Raw genomic sequence first — 16,067 nt, 5'->3', positions numbered from 1 at the left:
TGTAGTCAGTTTTGTTGTATGACATCATACCTGTTCTTAAAAATACGCCACTATGTAAAATCGTACAATTGCAGAGTTTATGGGGAAAATAGGGCTAGGTACTGTCTTAGTTACTTTTCTAGTTGCTGAGATAAAATACGCAACACCAAAAGTTAAAGGAGGAAAGGTTTATTTAGCTCACAGTTTATAAAGATTTCAGTCCATAATTGGCTGACTCCGGGGTAGGGTGGTGTGGCACATAGGCATCACAGAGGAGAAACAGTTCATGGCAGGCAGAAGGTAGCAAAACAAGCAAGGGTTGACCACACCTCTTTCTATCCCTTATATCTCATCCAGGCTACTCAGGGTGCATAGCATTCACACCCTTAATCCTAGTGTCCTTGAACCAAGCACTGCACCAACAGTTAATCCTGGGATCACACACTCTAGATCCAGCCACCCCTGAAAAAGCCTCACCTATGACTGCAGGAGGCTTTAGGAAGACATCTAGACACAAGTCAACAGGTAACATACCACTCAAAAATTTTAGTAACACATAGAATAAATAGGAACTTAATAAAACTGGTTGTATAATTCTATCCATGTTAAATAAGAAACATATAAATACTATAATAAGGCATTGCAGCTTGAAAAAGATGAATTTGCTTATGGAAGTGGGCTTTAGAAGGATTACCATTTATGAATTATTGTGACAAGTAGTGAGAACTTCTGAAATTGGATGGGCAGCTGTAATACAGATGTCGGTAGGTGTAGCCCATAGCACATGTGGTTCAGTGAGGTAGCTGGTAAATGTCTAAGGTGTGTGTATGTGTTTCTGTGTGCCTTGGTTTAACTGCAGTGTTCTGCATTCATATTATGTTTCTCATGGATGAGTTGCATAATCAAAAGCACAATTCACATTATATTCATTTCCTATTACATCAATTGTAGTGGGCCAGATTCTTACTTTAAAAACACATGTTATAGTATAACTGACTATAATCTCATTTAATGACCAATTAAGACATGTATTATTATTTCCATTTCACTTAAGGGATCAGAATTACATTTTAGCTTGGAACCCAGATTTGGTATGCTGATCTCACAATGAAGGTAAGTGCCAAGCTGTTGGGAGTTCTGGATGCACAGAAATGCACCAGGTAAAATGTAGCTCAGTGCTCTTTGATTTCCCTGCCCAGCCTAGAGCTCTTCCTGGAACCCTATCTTCGGCCTCTCATGTCCAGACTGAGAAGCAGACACCATGACATGTTAAGCAGTACCTTTCTTGAGCCCATGATTTCAGGCTTCCTAATTCTCAGAGCTTTAGATTCCATCTGTTCAGTCTCCACGGCTGCAGGTGAGGCTGCATCTTTCACACGAATGTTCTCTGCTTGTTTGCACCTCACAGTTTGGCTGCTGCTTGGGGTCAGCCCTTCTTCCAGGAAGCTGAGAAGTCACTTAAGGCTGGAGCCTTGTGGATGTTGAGCACTTATTTTTTGTATGGGAAAGTGCTGTAGGAGACATTGATGCCATTCAGCTAGATCAGTTGCTGATCCTCCAAGCTTTGAGAACCTTTAGTCAAGGTGTGTGTTCAAATGTTCTCCACCAGCTGGGCACCTCTCCAAATCGGGGGCTTAGTTTTAGGACTCTTGAAATCTTTGTCTCCCACTTCAGTGTCTAACAGTTATAGCAGTCCTTAGGCAGCTGGTGGGACACTAGTCTGCCTAATCCAAGGGGGAAATGCTTGGCTGAGGATTTTGGTCAGGCTGGTCAAGCTGTGCTCAGGTTTTCTATCAGCCTTGTTTCCCATCCACTATGTTCAAGATGCTACCAAGGAGCTGTGCTCTGAGCAACCTTTGTTGCTCTCTACGTATCTGGCACCAGGAATATATTACAGTCTCATTCTGTAACTGTACAGTAACTCTCAGTTATTAAAATAACCCCATTTCAGTTCATACTCCATCTTGTTTTAAACTTCATTCTATTTAAAGCTCAACACCTCCAGGTAGGCTGGCCTGGCAGGTCCAGGGTCTTCCCTTGGGTTGTGGAAAGGACTTACCCAGCTCATCTGAGCCCTCTTATGGACTAGCCTTTATTATTGAGACCAATTTTAGCCAAGAATTCTAACCTGGTTTGAGAACCCTTATTGTTGATAGCCAATCCAATCACTTCCTTCATTCTCGATGCCTAACCAAGTTCCCCTTCATAATTTTCCAACTAAGAAAATTACAGGCTCTGAAAATTGGCTACAAATCCCCACTTGTCCCTGTCATGTTCAAGGTTGAGTTCGATCTCTCCCCCATCACAATAGTTTTGAATAAATTCTGCCTTGCCTGTTTACTTCCATCTGGTGCAGGTTTTCTCTACTAACTGGCTGCTTGCCTTCCTACCTGTCACAGTTACTTTTTTATTGCTGAGACAAAATAGCCAACAGCCACAAATTAAAGGATGAGAGGTTTATTTTAGCTCACAGTTTGTAGAGGTTTCAGCCCATGGTCAGCTGGCTGTAAGGCAAGGCAGCATGGCAGAGGGACATGGCAGAGGAGAAGCAGTCCACAGCACAATAGGCAGCAAGCCTATTGGTTTCCTTTGTATGCCATCCAGGCTACAAGCCTGTTGGTCTGTGCCACCCACACTTAGCTGAGGCCTTTTCATTGTCCATACCCAGAAGTATGCTAAACCAATCAGTGGACTAATTTAGTTGCCACACACCCTTAATCCATCTTCACACACCCTAGATCTAGCTACCTCCCAAAAGCCCCATCTATAAGTACATGAAGCTTTGGGAGTTATCTGGATACAAGCTGTAACCCCTCCCCCATCTCCTCTGCACTTCCAGACCAGTCGGGGTTGGGAGGAGAGAGGCAAAAGCGACCTCTTGTTTTGAGACTGCTGGTTACAGTACTTTGAGAAGCAGACACCAAGCCATGAATGACACATTCTTTAGGGAAAAGGCTTGTGAGAAGGGGTGGGGAAGGAGCTAGAGAAGGCTGGAAAGCTGTCATTTGTCAAGAAGGTCTGAGTGAAGGAGCGAGGGAGGGAGGAAGGAAGGTGGGGCAGAAGCATCTAAGGTAGCAGTATAGCTTTAAAGAAGAATTCAGCAAGGCCAGTGGGGGACTCATCTAGCTGAGGTTATCCAACAGAGGAGTGCTCCATATCCCAAGTATGATCCTAAAATTACTACCCCTACCACATCCAGTCATTGGGTGGGTGCAGCCTGTGGGAAGCCTGGCTTCAGTGTAGCTGTCGTCCAAACCCACAGTTGGAGGACTGATGGGCTGATGGTCTCAGTCCTCATCTGAGTCTGAAGACCTGAGAACCAGGCATGTCTAAGGCAGGAGAAGATGGACGTTGCACAGCTGGAGCAGAAAGAGTGAATTTGCCCTTCACACTTCATTCCTTTCATATCCTCAATGGAATGGATGACACCCATGGGCATTGGTAAGGGGGATCTTTACTCAGTCTACTGATTCAAACACTAGTGGAAGCATCTTTACCAACACACCTAGACATCATGTTTTACAAGTTATCTGGGCATCCCTTAGCTTCATCAAGTTGACACACAAAACTAACTATCACACAGGTCAAACGTGCCCCCTCCTTTGTGCAGCCAGCTCTCCCCATATATTGCCTGAGAAATGAGGGGGTAGAGTTGGTTTTATTATGGTTCTGATGCAGGGGTGCCTCTCTGCATGTCTGATGGGGGTCTGTGGCTGACTCTAGTGACTCTGATGGTCTCTGAATTCAGAGTGTGAATTTGGTGGGTCTCTGCTACAGTCCATGCAGAACTCTCCCCTCAGTCATTTAATGGTGCCCTCTGTGTTCCCATGGCTGGTCTTGTTTGTGGGAACCAGAGTTAAGTTCCAGAGAGGAAACCCAAGACATAGTTTTGGCACATAAGGGTAGGGACCCAGAGACTTTCCACCTCCATTTCTTGAGGTAGAGATGATACCTGCTGGAGGCATCCAAGTCTGGAGGGACCTAGTAGAAAATCATATTTAAATTTAGAACAGTCCTTTCATACTTAAGAACGGATGCTTTCTGAATTACTTTTTTCATTGCTGAGACAAGATACCCAGCACCCAAAGTTAAAGGAGGAAAGGTTTTTTTTTGCAGCTCACAGCTCATCGTTGGCTGGCTACAAGGCAGAATGGCATGGGAGAGGGGCATTTCAGAGGAGAAACAGTTCATGGCAAAGCAGGCCAAGGAGAAGGCAGCAAGTAGCAAGCAACAAGTGACAGATTCTGTCCCTTTGTATTGTATCCAGGCTACCTTAGGACAGGTGGCACTCACACCCAGGGTGAGGCATCCTTAATCCTACCCAGAACTATGCCAAACCAATCAGTCAACTAATTTAGTAATGGCACACCTTTATTCTCAGCACCACACTCTAGATATAGTCACCTTTGAAATAGCCCCACCTATGACTGCATGAGGCTTTGGGGAGACATCTAGACACAAGCCAGAACATTTGCCTCCTTTTTAGAAGTCCAGCTTTAGGGTGCATAAAAATTACCCAGAGATAATTACTCCAGAATTTACTCCAGAGATTACAATTCATTTGGTCTGAACAGGGCCCAAGAATTTGCATTTTAACAAGCACAGGTGGAGTTCTGCTGTTTTTCACTGTGGGAAGTACTGATTTGTGATCCACTTTACATTCTCCATGTACATCTGTCTTCTATTAGAGTTGTCTCGGGCCAAATGAGAGAGAGGTGGGGACCAGCAAGTGTCTTGTGGGGGTAGAGAGATACTTGTCTCTCACTGAAGTGGATTATTATCATTATCACAAGTGTGGAAAAAATACCTGTCTCAACCAAGAGGACCTGACAGGAAAATGAAAAGGAATCACTAGAAAGAATGGCATAGAGAGGCTTACATAAACCATGAAGCTTGAAAGGAGTAGTTTGAGATGAAAATAGATTATTGTTGCGAGAACCACGTGAGCCTCCTGTACTAAAAAGTACTGGGAGAAAAGATGAACATCATGTGGGAAACAGATGGAAGAGATTTGGTGAGAAGAAAAATCAGAGGCTGAAAGAACTGAAAATTAAATTGAAATACAGGTACAGCCACTTTCTTCAAACCAAAACAAATTGTCAGAGGGAAAGTGGGATGTGAGACTGTGGAATGCTACTAGCAACCAAGGAACAGAACGACAGGTGGAAAGAGATGATACTCACACCCAGGGGGGCGAGTGTTCCCTACTTCTAATGATGTTAACAGCAGAATAAACTAGTAATTCCAATAGAATAAAGAATGAGGTGATGAACTGACTCCATCAAGTGGAATAAGAACACAAAAGAGCCCATTTAAGAGAGCTAATAAAAACAAGCTGCACCATAATCAGCTCCACATGAAAACATACAAATAAATTATTAGACAGATGCAAGACTGTCTTGGGAAAGACACAAAGGCTCCATAAGAAAGATGGTAGAAAGCTTGCTCAAGTAATTGGATCAAGTGAATTTTGCTGGTCCCCTTGCAAGACATAACATTAAGAAGTATGTATATAAGACTAACAAGGAAAGCTTTGTGATTTTGTTCCAAAATACCGATTGTTAGCTTTTATAAGAACTTACCACTAATGTGGCATCTGAAGGAATGGAAATGAACAATTGTGTTTAGGTGGAATCCAGGTATGCCACTTAGAATAGTGAATATAATGGAAAAAGGATTTTTTTGTTTGTTTGTTTTTCTCCGGTACCGGGAATCAAACTCACGACCTTGCACTTGCCATGCAGGGGCTGTGCCACTGAGCTAAATCCCCAGCCCCCAGAAAAAGGATTTTAAAACTTTTAATTATAGAGCTTTCCATTTAGGAAAGATTCTGAAGAACTGAAAAGGATAAAACTAGGAGATAAGAACAACAGTATCCTGTTACAAGAACTCACCAATGACCCAGTTATTATCTACGATTTTAATTCAGTGACTTTGCTATTGCTAGCCAGTCTTGATTTGCCCTCTTGCATATCTTCTGCCTCTGCTTTCAATTTTTCCTCTGTGCTTCCCTGTATTTTCTTTCTACTGGGTTGTGGGCCTTTTCTTTATGGATTTGTGAGGATTTTATTTAGCATTATTCTCTCCTTTTAAGAAAGCTGGTGTCAGCATCAAATTTTCCCTTCATTCCCCCAATCGTGAAAATAGACCTGGACCCTTTAAATACGTTTCCTTGGCCAGCTGGGACCATATTAAGTTTGTCCGTGCAGGGTGCAAGAGGGGCTTGCAAAGGGAAAGAGCCTTGCTTCCTGGTTCTTTTGTGGTTGCCTGGCAAGCTCTAAGCCTCCCTTGGCAGGCTCCTATGGTGTGTGTTGCATCTCAAAATCTGGCTTCTGTAGTGTGGGCATCTCCACTGCCACCAGATTCTGGCGGTGGACTCAGAGTCTGCTGGGCATAGATCCTTCAGTGCTTGGCTTCCAGCAGTACCCAGGGGCCCGCAGCTTCTCTAAGCAACATCCCCTTCTTGCCCCTATTCCTTCAGTGGGCAGGTGGTCTAATAGTGAAGTGCCCCCAGTGAAACTCCAGTATGTGAATACAGAGCAGATTTCCAGTGAGTTCCACTGGTGTGGCAGCCACATGACATACCCATCCAGTGATCTGAAGTGCCTTAGTTCTGAGAGCTATGCAGCTCTTTCTTGGGTGCTCTATCTCAGCCCTGGGAGTAGTGTCTGTTCCTCATTGCTGTCATCTCTGTATTCATATTAGTAGCCAACCCCTCATCACTCTTTGTATTAAAAGTTACATCGCGGTTTCTCTTTTCTAATTGGGCTCAGCTGATAGACCAGCTTTCTCAGTGTCTGATAAGAAGCCTCTGTAACACACAAGGCCACATCTCCCACATTAAGACTCATCCAGGGGCCGAGGATATAGCTCAGTGGCACAGCGCCTGCCTGGCAAGTGTAAGATCCTGAGTTTGCGTCTCAGTACCAAAAAAAAAAAAAAAAAAAAAAAAAAAAAAAAAAAAAGAGTTCATCCAGAGACAGTATTGTGTTCTATACCAGGGCAAGTATTATGTTCTATTCCAGAGTTGCATAGAGGAGAATGTGCTGGCCCAAAGTTAGGTGATCATCACCTACTGCAATCAAGTGTACCCAGGAGGGTGTCACATGTGGCTGCCATAAATAACCTAGTGGGTGATAAGTGCAGTTAAGGGTCATGGCGAGCAGTAGATGTCTATTACAGATCTAGTACAGCTTACTAGAGATAAAGAAGGTGTTTGGAAATTTGAGTTATGCTGATAACCAAAAAATATTTGTTTAATGAATATGGAAACAGTAGTGATACTGAAGTAATACTGATATTGCCAAGGAGCCTGCTGATTTTTTTCCTGCTGACTTGATTTTTCAGTGCTGCTAGGCAAGTGCTATATGACTAAACTACCCCAGCCTTTCTTCTGATTTAATACTTCCACTTTACCCATCATTTTATGTATGAATGTATGTGTATGTATATATGTTTGCATTTTGTGGTGCTGGGGGTTGAATCCAGGGCTTGCACACATTTTTTTAAATAGCTGTATGGTATTCCATTTTATGACATATGGGTGGTTATTTTTTTATGGAAAAAAGGTGAAATAAAACTTCATAACAAAATAATAGGAGAATAACTATAGTTAATACATTATATATTGTTATCTTTAAAGTAGTTGTTCAGAGTACAAGATATGGGCATAAAAATTTCTCCAATCAATATTAGCACAAACTTTCCTTTTTAATGAACTAAGAGGCACTAATAGTATAACTGACTTGCATTTTCCCCTTTTCCCTACTGTCCTTTCCCCTTTCACCCATCCTACTTCCTTTTTTCCTTTTGAACAATTTCTTCCTATTTCACAATATCTATTGTACATCTTAGAACTTATTTATTCTTCCAGTTTCTCACACTAGGGAGATAATATGATGTTTATATATGTGAGTCTGATTTATTTCACTTATGAGTATCGTCCCAAGTTGCATCCATTTACTTAGAAAGGCCTCAAGTTTATCCTTCTTATGGCTGAGTAATATGCCATTGTATAAAAAGAACACATCTTTTTTATCCATTCCTCAGTTGATGGGCATTTGGGTTGTTTCCAACATTTAGCTATTACAAATTGTGCTACTGTAAACACGGGTGTGCATATATTGCTGTGGTATGATGTTTTTATTTCTTCTGGGAATATACATAGATGGGGAATAGCTGGGTGCAATGGGACCTCTAATCCTAGTGTTTTGAGGAATCTCCACACTGATTTCCACAGTGGTTGTACCACTCTGCACTCCCACAAACTGTAGAGAAGTGTTCCTTTTTCCCCATAGCCCAACCAGCATTTGTTATTGGTTGATTTCTTGATGATAGCCATTCTTTCTGGGGTGAGATGGAATGTCAGTGTTGTTTTAATTTGAATCTCTCAATGACCAGTGATGTTGAACATTTTTTCATGTATTTATTTGCCATTTGTATTTCTTCATCTGAGAAGTGTGTATTCATCTCGGATGCCCATTTTTGGATGGGGTCTTTGAATTCTGTGTGCCTGATTTTTTTTTTTCAATTCTTTATAGGTTCTTGATATAATTCCTTTGTCTGAGAGACAATTGGCTAAAATTTTTTCCCATGCTGTGAGTTGTCTTTTCACTTTGTTGGTGATTTCTGGAAATGGTTACAAGCAGTGATTGCAAGACCAGTTAAGGCCAAGTTAGTAGCTGTGCAAAAGCTTCTTTTTTTTAAGAACAAATTTTATTTTAAAAAAGATCTCAGTACCAATGAAATGCCAAGAGCTAGTTACTATAGTAGAAAAACAAAAGGTAAGAGGAATTTGCTTTACTTTTTTTCTGAAAATACAGAATTACCATTGTAATATACTGCCAACTCACTTGTTTTTATTTGGATTATTCTTTTTACGGATTTTCCAAGGATGTTTAAAAATTAGTGTGGCTTCTGCATGATATTAACATACATCTGGATTGCTTTTATCTTCAAGTAAATACATTCTTAAGGAATACAAAGAAAATTGGGCACTTGCTTACATAAGCATAATTAGGAAGACAAATTATGCTCACGAAATGTATTCCAAAGTAGTATAGTTTTGTTTTACCATTTCTGTAGATTACAAAAAACTTACATTCAAAGTACTAGTGCTTGAAAATAACAAATTATACTACTTATATACAGAGAAAAAACATAACTACATTATTTCCAAACCAATCCAGTGTGGATTTCATGGTGACAAAAAAGAGGAAACTTTCAAGGCAATGACAATGGTAATTTAAAAGTGATTTTCTGGCTGCAAAGTGCTAAAGAAGCAAGTATTCAAGAAAAACTTCAGGCTGGTTCTGAAATACCAAGAATGCAAGATGCAAAGAAAGTAAAATCCTTCATCACTTTAAAGTCTGTTTTAACTGTATTTCATAAAGAAATGAAAGAAGTGGTTGCAAGACCAGTTAAGGCCAAGTTAGTAGCACACAACTTACCCATCAGCCCACATTTCTTTTCAAACTAAGCTAGTCATGTATGTTTCACAAAATTTCCTCTATACTGCATGTGCTATATAAACTTGACTTTATCCACATTTTAGAAAAGGATGTTATCCATACTTATTATATCAGTTGTCCACAATGTACAGCAAACAGAAATGATCTTTTCATACCAAAATTCTCAATATCTGACATTCTCTGCAAGCCAAAAGCTGATCACAAAGTCGTATTTTATTCTTATTGAGTGTTGGTACATATTCTTTAGGAGATCTTGGGCCATTTTTAGATTTGTGGCAACTGATGTGATTTACTTTGGTCCTGAAGGTATAAACATCTTGGTATTTAATGACTGAATGACTCTTTTGTTAAAATTTGACCCTGAGTTTAAGTTCTAGAATATAAACTGTAAAATTAAAACCACTTCAAAACATACTCCTTGATATTGGCATTTGTATAACACTGTACTTTTTCTCTTCATTAACAAAGTGCATCTAGAAGTAGCTCCCCTTTAACAATGGAATAAGATGCCCAACCTAAGGAAGCAGGAAATGTCCTGTGTAAAGTAAGAATTTACTCAGATACATTTACTTAAAGTATAAAAATGTCATTTCCTAGTTCTCTTAAACTGAGTGTATGAAATGAAGCATTTTTACCCTGCAGGTAGAGTAACTCCCATAATCCCTGGCTTAATAAATCTATAATTCTGACAATACAGAATTCTCATATTGTTTTGGAAATCTCTTTTTAAAGGTAGATGTGTTTTCAAAATGTACAATAGATGATAGGAAAGGAAAAGAAATTGCTCAAAGGAAGGAATGACTGGGATGAGGGAAAGAAGAAAAAAGAAAGAAGGCAAAAAAAAATATATATATATGAATAGCTGTGATAAATGTACTGCTGATATATGATGGTTTATTTAAAGGAGCAGTTAATGCTTAAAATTTTTTATGTTCTGACCAATTTTGCATGCTTATATCCGGTAATCTGAGCAATTGATTTGAAGGCAACAATATGCAATGGAAGAGCCATGGTGAATTCCTAACATCTTGTCTAGTGAAACTCTGTATTATCTCTAATGATTTATCTAATAATTATTTTCTTATTCTCTTTCATGGTTTGAACAATCTTCCATTCTTACATCTGGTAATCTGAGCAATGTAGCTGAAGATAACAATATGTAATATAACAACCATTGTTAAATCGTATCATTTTGTCTTGAAACCCTGTATCACTTTAAATGTTCTTGCTTTGGTTTGTTTATGTTTGTGATACTGGTATGCTGCAATTGTTCTTTTTTTTCTCTCTCGTTTACTATTCTCTTTAAAATAAAATTAAAAAAAATAAAGTTAAGTGTTTTTATATTCCACTACAAATTTCTGGACATTGAAAGCAGCTCCACATTTCTTTAAAAATATTCACTAAATATAAAATTAACACATGAATAGGAAATAGAAGCAATTTCTAGTGAAAGCTATCCTCACAGTAGCAAATAATCTGTCTCATTTTTTCTGTAATGCCAGTCTTACATTTGAACCCTTAAAATACCATTTTAGCACTGTGGTTTGCCTAAATTATATAGAAAAAGAAAATTATATCAACTCACATTGAAACCTTAAAAGAAGTTATTAATAAAAATATAAACTTTTCAAATGCTCCATTGAGTCTCTTAACACAGCAAAGCACAGGCATTGCTTGGGGTTTTATTTTCAAGATTCTGTTTCTAGACAAAATACCATACCTTAAAATATAAGGTATTGAAACTTTCTTAAATTATGCTTCAGACCTGTTTTACTCAATTGTGTAACTTCTTCCAGCATTAGTAATCAGGTTATATCGAGCTCTGCTAAGCACCGGTTCTTTATATGAGCAACAAAGACTCAGGATCCTGAGTGCTACACTGAGCTCCTTAACTGTAAACCCAGATGGCACCCTGCCCTTCAGTGATGTTTCAGTTTCTGGTCCAATGTGACCAATGCCACAAAAAACATGAGATAGGACTTGTCTTACTTTGATGTATTTGCTAAACGTGAATGTAACCATTGTATAAATGATTTGTAAGCTCCAACTATTCATTTGAATGTTTAAACTAAGACATTTTTATCTTTAGTAATGATGAAGAATCTTCACATATTTATGTAATACAATATGCTCTATGTACCTGGCCCATTTATACTATTTAAAGAAGAGAATATTGTTTTAAGTGAATAAACCAAAATTGTAGAGTTGCATCAATATTTTTTATGTCCTTTGTTCTTGGCTTTCTTAAATGATGGCATCATATTCATCAATGGTTCTATACCAAATGCCTTTTCTCAAAAAATACATTTTGCATCCAATATGAAGAATAGGTAAAACTCCCAGTGTCGATACAGTACCATCAACAAAGCTGTCAGTATCAAATTTTGATCCTCTATTTTCTTTAGAATGAACAGTTGCTAGCGATGTCACCAAACTATTATGGGTTTTGGTCCTCATAGGTGTTGACAACTGGAATATGTTTTGCAAAATACTTGTTGCTTTAGGTGCTTGAGGTGGTGGGAGTTGTACTGGTTGAGACTCCTGGTGTTGCCATTTTAGAAGTCAGTGTGGATTTCATGGTAACAGCTGTCACATTGAGACAAAGGAAATCTTGGTTGTTCATGGTTTCACAGAGCTGCTGCTAATGTTGGATTTGCTTGTATTGTTGGAAGACACAGTCTGTGTTAAGTTACCACTGGAGTTGTGCAGAGTCATAGGAATCTTTGGAGATCCCTAAGGCTTGCCGGCCAGTGGGAGAACCAGCACCTGCAGTGACTCCAGGAGCAGAGTGGCCCCACCGCTTAGTGAGCCAAGGCCCATTGTGCTGCAGCAGAAACACAGCCTTTGCTATTCTAGGTCTCTTCTGTTTCCAGATGAATTTTAGGAGGGTTTTTTTTCTAGTTCTGTGAGGTATGCTAGTGGTATTTTGATCGGGATTGCATTAAATCTGTGTAAAAATTTTGCGAGCATGGCCATTTTCACTATGTTGGTTCTTTCTATCCATGAGCAAGGAATATCTTTCCATTTTCTGATACCCTTTTCAATCTTTTTCAGAGCACTGTACTTTTCAATATATAGATCCTTTTCTCCCTTTGTTAGATTGATTCCTAAGTATTTCATTTTTTGGATGCTATTGTGAAGGGTATGGTTTCCCTAATTTCTCTCCCAGTGAGTTTGTTGTTTGTGTGCAGGAATGCTACTGATTTTTTTTTTTCCGGTACCGGGAATCAAACTCATGAACTAACCCTTGCCAGGCAAGCGCTGTGCCGCTGATCTAAATCCCCAGCCCCAATGCTATTGATTTTTGAGTGTTGACTTTGTATCCACATATGCTACTGAATTTGGCTATTAAATCTAGAAACCTTTTGGTGGAGTTTTTGGGGTCTTCTATGTAGAGTATCATGTCATCTGTGAATAATGATAATTTAACTCCTTCCTTTCCTATCCTTATTTCTTTTATTTCTCTCTCTTGTCTAATTGCTCTGGCTAATGTTTCCAGAACTATATTGAATAGGATTGGTAATAGTGGACATCCTTTTCTTGTTTCTGATTTTAGAGTGAAAGCTTTCAGTTTTTATCCATTTAGTATGATGTTGGCTGTTGGTTTGTCATAGATGGTTTTTATCAGACTGAGAAAAAGACTATCTATTCCAATTTTCTGTAGGGTTTTAAAAAATTATGAATGAGTGTTGGACTCTGTCAAAAGTTTTTTGTGCATGATGAGATGATCATGTGATCTTTATCACTGGCTTTGTTGATATGATGTGTTACATTTATTGAGTTGTGTATGTTGAACCATCTCTGCATTCCTGAGGTGAATTCCACTTGGTCATGGTGTATAATCTTCTTGATGATTTGCTGCATTCTGTTTGCTAGTATCTTATTGAGGATTTTTGCATCCATGTTCATTAGGGAGATTGGCCTATAGTTCTGTTTTTTGGTTGGGTCTTCCTCTGGTTTTGGTGTCAGGGTAATACTTGCCTCCAGGAATGAGTTAGGGAGCATTGCTTACCTTTCAATTTCATTAAAGAGGTTGAGGAGTATTGGTATTAAATCTTCTCTAAATTTCATGTAGAATTCAGCAGTGAATCCATTAGGACCTGGACTTTTATTTGTTGGTAAATTTTAAATTACATTTTCAATTTCATTAACTGATATTGGTTTACATAGGATTTTTACATCTTCTTGATTCAGCTTTGGTAATTCATACTTATCCAGGAACCTGTCCATTTTTTCTGTGTTTTCCATCTATCCAACCATACCCTTCACCCTTCCAATCCCAAATTTTTGAAGTAGGTATTAATGATCTTCTGAATTTCCACACAATCTGTAGTGATTTCACCCTTTTCATTCTTCATTGCATGAATTTGAATCTTTTCTTTCCTTGTTTTGATAAGGTTGGCTATGGGTTTATCAAGTATGATATCCCAACTAAAGTAGTATAATTAACACTATCCATAGCATTAAGCACAGTTTAGAAACTGATAAACTGTGGTAACTATTCATTTTCTACCTTTAACCATAGAAGCAAAATCTACAGTTATTAACAGAACTGAATGTAAATTGGGAGGTTGTATGCAAAATGTTTCCCCTTGGTAGAGTGGTTTTACCCTGTGGTGGGGAAATTTAAGAAGGATAGTGGATAGAACAGATAACTGAAAAGAAATAAAATAGAAGCCAGGCTGGAGGATAAAGGATGATCACACAATATTTGGGACATTAGAGAAATGGTCAGAACAGAAAGAATGGAGTAAGCAAGGGATTATTGAAGTTGACCAGAAAAATTAGAGGGACTATTCACACATTTGAAAATATGATTAAGTCTACAGAGGTAAACTGAGGAAAGGGGGAAGGAAGGGGAATAGATTAGAGCAAAAATATAGGTAAAATGCAAATAAAAAAGGAAAAGGAACAGGAAACAAACCAGCAAAAAAGAAGAAAAATAAAATTTCTCTGGTGTCCACTGAGAGTCTAAAACTACTGGATAACACTGCCAAGCCTGCAGCAGAGTTTGCGCTGGATTTGAGGCTGATCTTGGCCTCCAGATTGGGGACCTGAGGCTAGTGTCTTCAGTCAGTGCATTCTGCATGTCCCTTAGCAGCCATCCACTTCTTAGTCTGTTTCTCTTTGTGGCGTCTCTCTCAGCGTTGCTGTGTTGTTTTCAGACAGAGACAGGGGACTGTTCCCAGTGTCACTCCCTTTTGGGTCCTACTGTTTCTTGCTCAGCCTTCTGTGTTCCTCTTCCACTGGAAGTCTCTGCACTCTCAGGTCGCTTATTGCAGAGTGGGGTGGGATGCTGTGATATGGTCTGGTCCTCTGCTCCTGCTGTTGCTGTCCAAGGCCGCTCAATCTCAATTCTTACTCCTCTCCCGAGATGGGGTGCCAACTTCTCATTTGTTGCTTTAAAAGTTCCACTGCCACCATCATCCACCTCTACTGTAGCCTGTAACTTCCCCAGGTGGGGAAGATGGGGGGTGCTGTGGGGTGCCTTTCTGCCCCCACCCCTGGCAGAATGGGGTCAGCCTGGGGCTGCACAGTCCTGAGGTGCAGGGCTGTTTAATTCCCCATGGCTTTCTAACCACAGGTCATGGGGGAGGGGTTAGCTGTTCCATTTACGACACACTCTGTTAGACTTTAATTTTGTTTCTGGTGATTCCAGTTAGTGCTCTGTGTTTTAGTTGAATTTGTCTGAGTAGCTCTGAATGAGGTGCCTCCTCTATTCAGTCACGTTGTTTCCTCCTATAGGTGGTTTTTTAAATACAGTTTTGTCCAGTCTTTTACAACTGCAAGCAGTCCTACAAAGAATATACCCTTACACATATCTTTGTGTCCACAGACAAGTATAACCACAGGATGAATGCCTAGAAGTGGTATTAGTGTGACAAAGCATATGCATCCACTGAGTATTTTCAGGTTTTTTGTCAAGCTATCCTTCAAATTTGCTGTATTAATTTAATGTTTTTGCAATAATGCATGAAAATACCTTATTCCCCTTGCCTTCAATCAATTTTTACTTTCCTGCTTATCTGTAATGTATGAGGTGTTATCCTAAGATATAGTAAATGTTTAAATAAAAAATTATTACAGAAAAACACACATTGCTATTAATGCCCCTCAAAGTACTTCCCCTCACTTCAAGCACACGTATCCCACGATTGTTGCCACTTTCTGAAGCAGTTCTGAAAGTACTCTTTTGTGATTGCTTTTACTTATGCTGTCACAGCTTTTTCATGTCCCCAGTTGACTCAAAATGTTTACCTTTTGTGGTCATTTTGACTTTGGGGAAGAATCAGAAGTCACCTGGTGCCAGATCTGATGAATACGGTAGATGAGGACATACTTCAGTGTTTTTGCCAGTCCGCCCTTCCACTGGACGGCAGTCAGCAGCGGCACTGTCTGTGTTTTTGATTACACCTCCTAGGGACCCTGATGAAAGAGGACTTTGAGACTGTTCCAGACAGTGACAAGAATGATGAGATAAGTGTGTTCAAAGTGTGGGGAGTTATTCTGAGGAGGATTTGTAGCATTGTGTTTTTACTTGTAATAATTTTTAAAAATTTAAATATGCACTGTGTTTTTGATCAGTCTATATACGGTATTCCATTGTAGTTTTAATTT

The sequence above is a fragment of the Chinchilla lanigera genome, unplaced genomic scaffold (genome assembly GCF_000276665.1).
Source record: "Chinchilla lanigera isolate Chin_1 unplaced genomic scaffold, ChiLan1.0 scaffold00080, whole genome shotgun sequence".
Taxonomy (NCBI): Eukaryota; Metazoa; Chordata; class Mammalia; order Rodentia; family Chinchillidae; genus Chinchilla; species Chinchilla lanigera.
The sequence above is the reverse complement of the archived record's forward strand: the minus strand, read 5'-3'. Positions refer to the sequence as shown.